Below are 14,035 nucleotides of genomic sequence, written 5' to 3'. Positions count from 1 at the left end.
AACCCACCTACACCTTCATCTAGAAACTTCCTGCCTCCAGGACCGAGCCTCTGGCAGCAGTTGGAAACTATTTCACGCTATGTGCTAAGTCGCTTCAGTCACGTCCGACTCTTTTGGACCCCATGGACTGTACCTGCCAGGCTCCTCTGTCCATGGGGATTCTCCAGGCAAGAACACTGGAGTGGGTTGCCGTGCCCTTCTCCAGGGGATCTTCTGAACGCAAGGCTCAAACTAGAATGTGCACCTCTAAATTCAGCCTGGGGGAAAGTGCAGTTTCACATCAAACCCCTCAGGATATATTTTCCATTTCTCTGACCCAGAACGATCTGGTTCTCACTGGCTTCTCCTTCCCAGGAGAACTTGTGTTCCAAGGATGCACAGGTAACAGTGACAGAGGAGACTGCCCCATGTTTGTCATGGTCTTCGAGCTGACAGTCTGGTTTTCCCACAGTCAAGTAGCCAAACAGACCTATTAGCTTCAAAGAGCTGGAGGAAGGTGAACTCTGTATTACATTCATCGTTAAACAGCCTCCAGGAATACCAGCAACTGTATTTTTCCCCCTTTGACCATGTGTACACGAAAGGTGTGTTTCTTGGGTGGGTAATTATGGTAGCACAAGTTTTAAAGTGAAGTGAAAAGTGATCTCAGTCCAGGCTCACAGAGGAGGATTATACTGTGAAGGGCAGAGCAAGGTCACCGAAGGCAAGGGCACGATTTTTACGTTCTTTGCAATTTCGCGTTTCATATAATAAGGTCGCAGGATTGTTGTATGGAATGACAGTCATCCACACACCTGGGGTTTCTGCCCTGAAGTCTCCACCCTAGCAAGAATGGGGCCACTTTTCCCCACTAAGAGGAGCAGCTCAAAACTGCTGCATCAGGCAAAGAGCCCAAGACATTTCCTTTTGGGCAGGTCTGTGGGGCCTCACCCGGCTCGGGTCAGGCGTCTCCACGTGCGAGGAAGCAGGTGCCCCTGGGTCCAGAGAAAAGCGGCTCACCTCTGTGAGGGTGAAGGGTCAGTGCAGGAGGGAGAGGTCTGGGTATGTCTGCATTCATGCCTCTGGCTTTCTGGAATCTGCTAGAAAGTCTCTTAGTGAGCATGTAGATTTGTAGATAAGTTTCCTCTAAGCAGCAAAGCATGTTTCTGGTCAACTGATGTGTGGACCACAGTGGGGCATGGCTGCGGGTGGGCTAGGTTGGGCCCCGGGGCCTTCCCTGGATCTCTGCGCTCCGAGGCCTCCCCTCCCACGTCGGGTGAAATCATCTGGACACTAGGTTCATATCACTGTGTGGTTTGGAAATTAAACCAGGAAAAGTGAGGGGTGAAAATCCTTTGTAAAGTCCTTCTATAGGATAAAAAAAAAGACTCAAATAACAGACCTGGGGTGCTGCAGGCCCCTAGATCCAGTTTAACAGGTTTTTCAACTCACTCTAGAGACTGCAGACAGCAGGGTCCAGAAAATGGACAGAAATGTCTGCCAACCTCTTGTTTTAAGAGTCTGCAGGTGGCCGTGATCGAGGCCTCACACAGAACCAGCCTGCAGGCCGACTGAAGAGGTCAGTGCCTAGTGTCCCCTTGGTCAGTATAGACAGGCAGTGACACACACTCAGCATGGGGAAAGAAGCCTGGTATTGGGAGGGGAAATCACACACACACACGTACATATTCACACACACACAGTCCTGCACACAGAGACATCTGTGCATGTATACCCACACTCACACACATACCTGTGCACACATGCGTGCGCACGCGGGCACACGCATACACCTGGAGCACACAGATACCCATGCCTGTACATACACACACACACATGCACACACACAAACACATGCACACACAAACACCTGGAGCACACAGATATCCGTGCCTGTATACCCACATGCACACACACACACATGTGTGCACACACCCTGAACTTACATTTTTCTGTTGAATAGTAGCAGGGCTGAGACGTCTCTCATGGGAATCTGTTTCCACCCAGCTGGATTAGGGTTAGTCTACTTTCTGGAGAAGGCAATGGCACCCCACTCCAGTACTCTTGCCTGGAAAATCCCATGGACAGAGGAGCCTGGTGGGCTGCAGTCCATAGGGTCGCTAAGAGTTGCACACGACTGAGCAACTTCACTTTCACTTTCCACTTTCATACATTGGAGAAGGAAATGGCAACCCACTCCAGTATTCTTGCCTGGAGAATCTCAGGGATGGGGGAGCCTGGTAGGCTGCCGTCTACGGGGTCGCACAGAGTCAGACACGACTGAAGCGACTTAGCAGCAGCAGCAGTCTACTTTCTGAGCCACCACTCAACCCAGGGAGCTTTCAGGACTCAACCTTTAGATTCAGTTGAGTTTGCCTGTCTCAGTTGTGCAGTCAAGGGGGGTCCTTCCCAGGGCCTGTGTTTGCGGGGGCGGGGGAAGGGGGTCTCCTCTCTGGCCAGACCCGTGTCCCTTCTTCCCTGTCGATCATTCTCTGGGTCCTGGTGACCCCAGAGTTACTGATCACCAAGAAGAAAGCACACTGTCTCTGTGAAGGAGCACAGGAGACCCTTGGGGTGATGCGTGGTCTGGAGGGTATGACGAAAGGGAGGGGGTGCCAGCCAAGACACCCGCACTCCTGTCCTGGCCCATCCAGAGGGACTTTCAGGAGTCCTAGGACTCTGTCCCACCTGGCTCTCCAGGTTGCTGTGGATGTGTCTTTGTTCCGGTAGGGGGAAAGGACAGGACATAGTTTATTCAGCTAGTTTATTTGGCAGTTTAACTTATAAAAGTAAGTATTAGTCACCTGTCACAGGAGCCTCTGTCTGTGCTCTTCCCAGAGCACAGGAATATTTGGGGCACTAGGTTTCCTCCAGGGAAAGTGAGTCACCTCCAGCTGGGGCGGGACTCAGCTTCCCGCCAACATCAATGCTGGGACGCAGCTCTAAGAAAATCGTGGGCTCCAATTGCCTAAGGCTGCGAACCTCAGGCCCTGTTGTTTCTCCTACAGCGTCTCACTCCTCCCTGTGACGGGCTGCCAAGGGCCAGCGGGAGAGCGGCTTCCCACCAGGATACAGCATTTCTGCTGGTCTGTCTAATCTCTGAACGCAGCTCTGTCCAGAGAGGCAGACTGTCCCGCCCGGAGCAGCCCCAGCCCTCAGCCCTTGTTCCAGGGGACCGGTCCCTGCAGGTCCACCACGAAGGGAGGCTCAGATCTCCTCTTGTTCAACAAAAACGCGGCCCACGACCACACCCCCGGAGGCTGGAGCAGAACAGAGCCGGCGAGACCTCCCTGACTGCGCAACCTCGGTCCAGACAAGTCTGTGGCCTTCAGACCTGACATCTGGGAATCCATGAAGTCCCTCAGTCGTCTGAAATATGTTTCCTCGAGGTCCTGAACTACAAGAAGTTTTGGCAAGTTGGAAAACGGAGACTCGAACAGTCAGAGCGCTGGCTTTGAGCTACTGAGAAGGTCCTGCGCGGGAAGGTGCCAGCGGCCCTGGAGCCCACCCTGCCCTGCGTGCCACGAGGCGGCGCCGGAGAAGGGACCGGGCGGTCCACCTTCCGGGCGTCAGGCGGAACCGGACTGCTCTTGAACGCGAGTCTGCAAAGAGCCCGGACAAACGGACTGTTAACGGAGAGACGCAGGTGCTCACTGACACGGCGGAATGAGCGCCAGGCGGAACTTCAGATCTGCAGTCCTCTTTTGAAGTGCGAGAGGCGGGAACTGTACACGGGGGGACCAGACGGGGTGCGCGCAGAGCCGAGGGGTCGGCCAGACGCCCCGGACGCGGGGCCCACACTGCGCGCTTTCCGGCAGCCCTCAGCTCCCCCCGTCCTTTTCTTGGTGCAGTGGAGCCGGGCTGTTCACTGGGAAGAGCAGAGAGCAGGAGAGGACTCGGAGACTCACATCCAAACCCACAGGGACGACTTGGCTCCAGGGAGCAGGCTCCGTGAGCAGACCTGCTCTCCGCTCTTGTGAGATGGGCACGCCCTGGACCTGCTCCCGGACGGACCTGGGGGGGCCTGGGGCTCAGGGCGTCCTCCTCACATGAAGGCGCCTGAGGGACAGGGCTGGGGGGCGGAGGTGACCCTGTGGCTGAAGGGGCTTCAAATACACACAAACATATGGAATCCCAATATTCCTATTTCCTAGCTTTGGTATTTCTCAACATTTTACAAATTTTTCACTTCTGTGCTTTTCACGTCTTTCTCTCTGTCTTCCTTTTCTTTTTTTTGACTGAAATGGGAAGTGTTTACTCTTTAATTTTCATTTATGTATTCATTTATTTTTTAATTGGACTGTAGTGGCTTTACAACGTTATGTTAGTCTCTGCTGCTACTGCTGCTGCTAAGTCGCTTCAGTCGTGTCCGACTGTGCGACCCCTGAGATGGCAGCCCACCAGGCTCCCCCGTCCCTGGGATTCTCCAGGCAAGAACACTGGAGTGGGTTGCCATTTCCTTCTCCAATGCATGAAAGTGAAAAGTGAAAGTGAAGTCGCTCAGTCGTGTCTGACTCTGAGCGACACCATAGATTGCAGCCTACCAGGCTCTTCCGTCCATGGGATTTTCCAGGTGTTAGTCTCTACTGTACAGCAAAGTGAATCAGCTGCATGAATGCATGTATCCCTTCTTTCCTGGATTTCCTTCCTACTGAGGTCACCACAGAGCATTTTCCCTTTCTTTTTCTTTTTGCTAGACTGTTTTGAAGCAAATCCAGGGTACCCTGTCATTTCACTGCTCAGCCCTTCAGTGAGCTTCTTTAGCTGATGAGGCCCTTTCTCTTCCAACATAACTGCCACATTGCTGGTACCCTAATCAAGTCAATAAGAAGCCTCTGATATTACCCAGTCCATATTCAAGCTTATCTGGCCCTCTCAAAAATGTTTTCTTGTAACTGGTCTCTTTGATACAGAATCCAAACAAAGCCCACCCATTGGTTGTTTTGCCTCTTTTCTCTCTAATCCTTTCTCCTCAGGCCATTGTTTTTGTAAACAAAAAATAGTTTGTTTTTCCTGTGCAGCATCTCATGTTCTGACTTTAACTTACTGCTCTTGAGCAGTTGTTTTACTTGTTTCTCTAACTTTTGCATTTCCTGTAAATTGTTAGATGTAGAAACTTGATTAGTTTCAGGTTCAACTGCTGGTGAACCCGGAGGAAACTCAGGAAGGAAACAAGAAATACCCACTATCTAGTAGCCATCAGACTGCAGCCACCCCTGATGGTGCAGCTTGAGGAAACTCAGGATGAGAAAACACAGGATCCTGGCCCCAGAGAGCCGAGGAATGATTTCAGTGAGCCCAAACTCTTGCATCTTCCCATACCTAGAAAAGTGCTAAATTCCTTAACTGGGGATATCGGTTTTTCTTTTATTACCAGTAACCTTTTGTTCTCACTGTGTTGTTGTCGCAAAAATTCCTATATATCCTGGCATATATACTGGGTTCACCACTTCGTTTTCCAAAGTTTTATCTGAGAGGCTCTCTCCTTAAAACTGCCAGCCGAATAAACATAATTCTCAACTTTTAGGTTGTGCATTTTTTTTTTTTTAGTGGACATGCTTTTGGCCAGAATATTTCTTGGGTGGTGGTGTGCACTCCTCTGAATCAGAGTAGGAGGTCCATGAACTTAGAGTCTTGTAAGCTTACAGTGAGGACAAGGTTGATCATTGAATTGAGTTGGTCTCAGCCTTAATTTTCTATCATCAAATTCCCTGCCAGGCTTTCCAGTGCATGTTTTAAAGCCATCCAATGACATTGTTTTAGTTCTATGATTTCATTCAGGGGTGCAAAATGGTGATTTTCCAATTCTATTATCCATTCTTCATTTATTAGCTGGAACTTTCTATAAATATTTCACTCATATAATGGTTGTTTTTTGACTGCAGCCATGAAATTAAAAGATGCTTACTCCTTGGAAGGAAAGTTATGACCAACCTAGACAGCATATTAAAAACCAGAGACATTACTTTGCCAACAAAGGTCCGTCTAGTCAAGGCCATGGTTTTTCCAGTGGTCATGTATGGATGTGAGAGTTGAACTATAAAGAAAGCTGAGTGCTGAAGAATTGATGCTTTTGAACTGTGGTGTTGGAGAAGACTCTTGAGAGTCTCTTGGATTGCAAGGAGATCCAACCAGGCCATCCTAAGGGAAATCGGTCCTGGGTGTTCATTGGAAGGACTGATGTTGAAGCTCAAGCTCCAGTATTTTGGCCACCTGATGCAAAGAGCTGACTCATTTGAAAAGACCCTGATGTTGGGAAAGATTGCGGGCAGGAGGAGAAGGGGACGACAGAGGATGAGATGGTTGGATGGCATCACCGACTCAATGGACATGAGTTTGGGTAAACTCTGGGAGTTGGTGATGGACAGGCAGGTCTGGCATGCTGTGGTTCATGGAGTCACAAAGAGACATGACTGAGTGACTGAACTGAACTGAATGGTTGTTTACCCTAAAATACAGTTTCTACAAGAAGAGCACAGTAAATGCTTAATCTTTTCTCTTATATACCAGTTTCCAGAGTGATAAGTTGGCACCGTAACAAACTCCAAGTGTAAATAGTATTGTTTTTTAAGTATCAGTATGACCTCGTGGATTTTTCTATATTTGGTGTTTAAAATATAATTTACTGTTATATTTTTGTGTATTTAATGTGTTTCTATATTATATATTTAATCAGATATAGTCATAATTCTCTGCCAGGATGGAAAATGCTCCATCCTAGCCTAGGGAGTCCCTCTCAGATTGGAGCCAGTGTTCTCTGGACATTCACCAGCCTTTGGTAGCTTCTCTACTATCTAGCACAATGAGACTCCAGACTCATCTTGTCCATCTCATGCTCCGTACTTGGAACCTGCCGCTTCTATAAGACATCCTGGTTCTTTCTAGTGGCAAAGGTAACGACCCATGGCCTGTGTGCTAGGGGTGCTCATTGCTACTTCACTGTCTCTGCATTTGTAGGGGTGGGGCTGAGAAATATACACTTGTTAAGAGGGGGAAAGTCCAGATTTTATACTAATACATCCAATTCAAATTTAAGGCTATAGGATTTTAATATAACCTTTTAATTTTATATGAATCTTTTCTTACGTCAAAACTCTTGGTTCTGATGATGTTTCTCATCCTCCCCCCAACCTGACTTTCATCTTGAGAAGCTTCAGATGGACACACAGGCAAGATTAGTACAGTGTGTACCTGTACATCCTCCCTCCGGATCCACCATTTGTAATCACTTTGCAAATTTAATTTGCTTTGAGCAATTACAGAGGAAGTTGCCAGCTTTGTGACATTTCAGCCAGCCCTAAATGCTTCAGCTCGTACCTCCTAGGAACAGGCCATTCTGCAGCAAAATGTCAGTGCAGGAAACAACTCAGATGGAAATCTCTTAGATACTGCTCTGAGGAGGGGCACTGGTCATGGCTTTTCCACTGGACAACAGTCATGTTTTGCATCTTCAAAATATATGTTCTCCATGCAAACTCTGCATACATTTTACACAAATATACATGTATTTTGTGAAAACAAAATTCTTCAAAAGTACTTAACAGGAAGCCACTGCCTTTCAATGTTTTTCACATTCACCTCTGCTCCTTCTCTGAATGACATGCTTACCCCTCTTATTTTCACTTATCAACTTTAAACACCATCTGTTGTCTCATAAACCACAAGGACTTAGTTGATACTACCCACTCCCCTAACCACTGCACCACCAGGGAATTCCCCCACATTTTTATACTGCTTGATTTTTTTGTGTGCTTGTGACTGATCAAAGTGGAATGTGGACTTGTTCTTGCCAGAAAAGGGAAGGCAACCCTCTTTCTCCCAGCAGTGGGTGTCTACAGGCCTTGTGGTGCAGAGATGACAAAAGGCAGGGGCAGTGGTCCTGGAGAATGCTTCTGTGAGTGATGTGTAAGTAGATCATGTGACGGTGCCGGAGTTAGAAATGGTCCTCCAGGAACCAGCTATTAGGCCTCCTTACTCAGGATAGTTTTATGGTCCTAATGAAAGTTCTCAAATGCTAAGGTTAACAAACCCATAGCCCACGGTCCCGACCCAGGGAGGAGGAGGGGCAGCAGTTCTGGGCTCAGTAGATGGACAGGCTGCTGAGATTGCTGGGTCTGGGGATTGGCTTCTGCTACGAATGAGGGGGGCCTGAGGCTCTGTCATTTATCACGTGCTCTCGGTCTCACCTGGACCCCCTGCATTGCTCACCTGTAGATCTGGTGATGAATCAGAGTGGAGGTGGCAGGGCTTATGGCCTCGTCAGCATCCCCCAGTCCCATACTCGGTGGGCTTTGCAGCCTGGCATGTCTGCCCTTTTGAACTTCAAACTTTCTTAATCTCTTCCAAAAGGAGACACAAGACTCATTCTAGTCTCAAAGGCCGTCCTCCTCACAAAATCCTTTTATTAAAACAATGGTTACAAATACTCCACGTGGCTCCTGAGTGCCCTCTGCCATCGCTCCCAGCTCAGAGTCAACGGATGCAGCACTTGGCTTTGCCCCTGTAGCAGGTGCCTTCGATCCTGTTGTAGAGGGGGCAGGGCGATAGGTTGCAGGTCCCCCCTTTCCTGGCACATATGTAGCTGTCAGACTGCTGGCCGAGAGCCATAAGCTGGCCAGCACCTGAGAGAAGGGAAAAGCAACCATGTCAGACTCCTGGCTTGCGGCCACAGGGATTTCAGGATAAAGCAGGACAGACAGCCCTTTGCATAGCACATCACAGGGATTTCCCTTGCAAGAGCTTCACACCAAGATGACCTGAGGAGCTACTCGTGAAACACGGCATCTGAAGAGCCCCCTCAATGCTGGTGGGTTATGGTGTCTCCACACTTAGTGAGCCCTCATTTTTTGGCATTATCTTTGAAGATTCAGTACATTGTAGGGCCAAAAAGGAATAGCAACATATCTTATCAGAGTGCTTTGGTTACGTTCCTTATTATAGAATAAGTCTGTGTGATTTTTAGCAAAGCACTCAAACATTCTGAACCCCAGTTCTCAAATTTAAAATTAAGGAGACTAGATTATGTGATCTCAATCACTTTCAAGATTCTGAGGCTGGTCATCTTTCTTTTGGTTGGGAAATAGCACTTTTATGGTTACTTTTTTTTTAATTTAAACTTTTTATTTTATATTGGAGTATAGCTGATTAACAATGTTGTGATAATTTCAGGCGGATGCAAAGGAACACACCCATACATGTACATGTATCCATTCTCCCCCAAATGCTCCTCCCATCCAGGCTGGCATGTAACATTGGGCAGAGTTCCATGTGCTATACAATATGTCCTTGTTGGACGTATAGTACTTATATATACCATTTTATATATATATATATATATATATATATATATATATATATATATATAATACTTATATATACATATATAAACCGTTTTATATGTAGCAGTGTGTACATGTCCATCCTATTATGGCTGCATTTAATTCTCCAAGAAATGTATCACTTTTTCCTAACTAACTGACAGAGGAATAGAGATTAAATGTTCTCATTATCTAATCAGTCAATGGTTATATTATGTTAAAAGATGCAGGAAAATATTGGAAAAAATTCAACATTGATTCATGATTGAAAAAAAGAAAGAAAGAACTCCAATAAATAAGGACCTGGAGGAAACTTCCTTAACCTGATAAAGAGTACTTACAGCAGCCTACAGCACACTGTACACTTAATGGTCAAGCACTGAAACATTCCATGAGATGGCAATCAGACGAGCGTAACTGCTAGTCATTATCATTCCACATTGTACTTGAGGCACTAGTTAGGGGAATAAGATAAGAAAGAAAGAAACAAAAGGTAGAAGTGTTGGAAAGGAAGATAAAAATCTGTCTCTATTTGCAGATATTATGATTATATGTAGGCAGTCTAAAAGGAATTAACAGGAAAGCTTAGCAAATTTGCTATCCATGAGATCAATATACAGAAAGAAAAAAAAGAATTTTACTTCTGCAATCAACAGGAAAAAAAAGAAAGAAATAAAAACACCTTATAGAAGAGCATAAAACATGCCTTGTTACAAATCTAAAAAATAATGTGCAATATCTCTATCTGTAAAGAATATAGTATTTTTTTTTGTAATTTAAAGAGGCCCTCAATAAGTAGAAATGCTATGCTTAAACATTGGAGGATTAATTATTTTTAAACTTTTAATTTTCCCCCAATTAAGCGACTTCACTTTCAATTTCATGCATTGGAGAAAGAAATGGCAACCACTCCAGTATTCTTGCCTGGAAAATCCCAGGGACGGGGGAGCCTGGTGGGCTGTCATCTATGGGGTCGCACAGAGTGGGACATGACTGAAGCAACTTAGCAGCAGCAGCAGCAGCAAGCTGCAGTGCTAGCCCAAAACCATGAAAATCCCAGGAGATTCTTGCAGTGAAACTTGAAGAGCTGATTCTAAAATTTTTGTGGTAATTCAAAGGACCAAGAATAGCTAAGGCAGTCTTAGCAAAAAAGGCAGGAGAATTTGCTTTACTGGATTTTGAGACTAATTATAGAATGCAATGGCAACCCACTCCAGTATTCTTGCCTGGAAAATCCCATAGATGGAAGAGCCTGGTTAGGCTGCAGTCCACAGGGTAGCTAAGAGTCGGGCACGACTGAACGACTTCACTTTCACCTTTCATGCATTGGAGAAGGAAATGGTAACCCACTCCAGTATTCTTGCCTGGAGAATCCCAGGGACAGAGGAGCCTAGTGGGCTGCCGTCTATGGGGTTGTGCAGAGTCGGACACAACTGAAGTGACTTAGCAGCAGCAGCAGCAGCATAGAGCTACTGTAATTAGACCAGATGGTGAGGATACAAACATACCAACTGAACAGGGCAGACGAATATACAAACAGAATAGCAGAAGATGCCCAAGGAGATCCATGCAGATACTGAAAGTTGAACAACAGTGGCTCAGCATAACAGTGGAGGAAAATGGTCTCCTCCGTGCTTGGTTCTGGAACAATTAAATATTCATAATGGAAAAAATAAACCCTTTACCCTTAGTCACACCATACGTGCACATTAAAAATCACTGCCAGATGATTATAAACCTAGATGTAAAAGGAAAATCAATAAGCCCTCAGAAGACAACACTGAATATTCTTCATGCCTTTGGGCTAGAAAAAGATTTCTTAAGGCACCAAAGTACTAACACTAAAGGAAAAAATATGACACCCTTAACCACCTTAAAATAATGTGGAAAATTCTGAGAGTGAAAAACTAAGGCACAAGGTGAGGGAAGATATTTGTCATGCTTACAGCTGACAGGGCTGCTATGTAGAATCTATAAAAAACTACTCCAGATTACAGGGCCTCTTCTCCGACCAGCCTCCACACCCAGGAGACCAATCACTTAAAAGAGCCATGTCTGGGGCACCCCTGGTGGTCCAGTGGCTAAGAATCTGCCTTGCAATGCAAGAGACATGGGTTTGATCCCTGGCCCAGGAAGATCCCACATGCCTCAGAACAACTGAGCCCCATGTGCCACACTACTGAGCCTGTGCTCTAGAGCGTGGGATCCGCAACTACCGAAGCCCACGTTCTGGAAATCCCGTGCTCATCCCCAACAAGAGAAGCCACTACAACAAGAAGCCTGTACACGCAACAAAGAGCAGCCCCTGCTGCATAGCTAGAGAAGGTCCTCACATCAACGAAGACCCAGCACAGCCAGAATGAAGAAATAGATCCTTACAAAGAAGAAGCCATGTTTGATTCTGTGACTCTCTGGTTTGAAAGCCTCTGGGGCCCACCTGAACACCGATGGGGTCTCCTGCTGCCTCAGGCCTTATTGACCTGTGCTTCCCTACATCCCTGGCTCCTCTCCTGAGCCCTCACCCTGGTCCCAGCACACTTTGTGCCTTGACAGCCCTGCAGAGTTGGAGCTGATGGCCTGGGTTTGACAGAGTCGCTGCTCTGTCTGTTACCAATCATGTGACTTTAGCCAAGTTATTAAACCACAGAATGGGGGTAATGATTCTTCCTCCCCATAGTGGAGCTGGGAGGACTAGAGTAAGGGTAAGAGCTCTGTTTTGTTTTGTTTTGTTTTTTTCCTCCTTCAATGCAGGAGACCAGGGTTCAATCCCTGGGTGGAGGAAGATTCCCTGGAGAAGGAAATGGCACCCTACTCCAGTATTCTTGCCTGGGAAATCCTATGGATGGAGGAGCCTGGCAGGCTACAGTCCATGGGGTCACAAAGAGTCGGACACGACTGAGCGGCTCGCCTACCTCCTGGGCTCTCATACCAGCTCTCCTTCCCATGTGGTTTGTCCTTGCCCTCTCTCATTTTGACAGAGGCAGAGTGAAGAGACAAAATAGGTGATTAAATAGTTAATCCCACTAGGGGACTGAAAGCAGAAAAATATTGGAGACCCCTGTGAGTTAATGATCACTTGAGAGCAGGCTTGCTTAACCATAAAACCAAGCAGGCTTCAGTTCAGTTCAGTTCAGTTCAGTCGTTCAGTCATGTCTGACTCTTTGCAACCCCATAAATCGCAACATGCCAGGCCTTCCTGTCCATCACCAACTCCTGGAGTTCACTCAGACTCACATCCATCGAGTCAGTGATGCCATCCAGCCATCTCATCCTCTGTCGTCCCCTTCTCCTCCTGCCCTCAATCCCTCCCAGCATCAGAGTCTTTTCCAATGAGTCAACTCTTCATGTGAGGTGGCCAAAGTACTGGAGTTTCAGCTTCAGCATCATTCCTTCCAAAGAAATCCCAGGACTGATCTCCTTCAGAATGTACTGGTTGGATCTCCTTGCAGTCCAAGGGACTCTCAAGAGTCTTCTCCAACACCACAGGTCATAAGCATCAATTCTTCGGTGCTTGCTTAGCAACAAAACCATGCAGCAGAGGCACAAGGCATGGCTCAAAACAGTAAAACAACAGTGGCATGAGATCCACGTCTGCCCAGTGAGCTCAGTGAGTCAATGATCCCCAGACATGGTCTCTGCACACATAGTAAAATTAATTTGTGGACCTAGCTCGACCAAGAAGGGATGAGAAAATGCCCCTGTTCAACCTGGAGGAAGAGCAATGTTGGAAGCATGATGTCCACCTAAGAAAGTCAAAGAAGTTCTTCTCCCCCTCCCCACTTTTCCATTGCTTATAAACAAAGGCAGTAAGTTTTTGGGGTGCAGCACCCCATTGTCTGCCCACTTTTAAACCTCACAAATGTCATAGTCTAATAAATCACTTCTATCACTTTGGAAATGGCAACCCACTCCAGTGTTCTTGCCTGGAGAATCCCAGGGATGGTGGAGCCTGGTGGGCTGCCATCTATGGGGTCACACAGAGTCAGACACGACTGAAGCGACTTAGCAGCAGCAGCAGCATCACTTTGCCTGTCCTTGAATTCTTTTCTGGGCTAAGAGATAAAGAACTTTGGTACCAGAGCTCTTAAGAAACACCCCTGGCCAAAAATGACTCCAAACAGTTTCACTTTCAATGGTTTAATTAAGTTGGGGCTGAAAATCCAGATTCCCACCTCGGCCAGGCAGATAACACAGCTCCGTGAAATGGGCTGAGGTGAGGCCGTAGGGACTGGTGGGGTGTTTGGGGTCCCGAGGAGTGCATCCTGTGTGAAGGCAAAGCCACTCTTGAGCCACAGCTCACTGCTGCCATGCAGGAATCTGCCACATCTGTTGTGTCTTTAGGAGAAGATGGCACCCCACTCCAGTACTCTTGCCTGGAGAATTCCATGGATGGAGGAGCCTCGTGGGCTGCAGTCCATGGGGTCATGAAGAGTCGGACACAACTGAGCGACTTCACTTTCACTTTTCACTTTCATGCATTGGAGAAGGAAATGGAAACCCACTCCCGTGTTCTTGCCTGGAGAATTCCAGGGACGAGGGAGCCTGGTGGGCTGCCATCTATGGGGTCGCACGGAGTTGGACATGACTGAATCGACTTAGCAGCAGCAGCAGCAGTAGCAGCAGCAACATGTACACACTGCTATATTTGATTTGGATAACCAAAGGGCTTCCCTGGTGGCTCAGCAGGTAAAGGATCTGCCTGCAATACAGGAGACACAGGAAACTTGGGTTCAACCCCT

This window comes from Bos taurus, chromosome 27 (genome assembly GCF_002263795.3).
Source record: "Bos taurus isolate L1 Dominette 01449 registration number 42190680 breed Hereford chromosome 27, ARS-UCD2.0, whole genome shotgun sequence".
In the NCBI taxonomy this organism is placed as follows: Eukaryota; Metazoa; Chordata; class Mammalia; order Artiodactyla; family Bovidae; genus Bos; species Bos taurus.
This window is presented reverse-complemented; position numbering follows the sequence as displayed.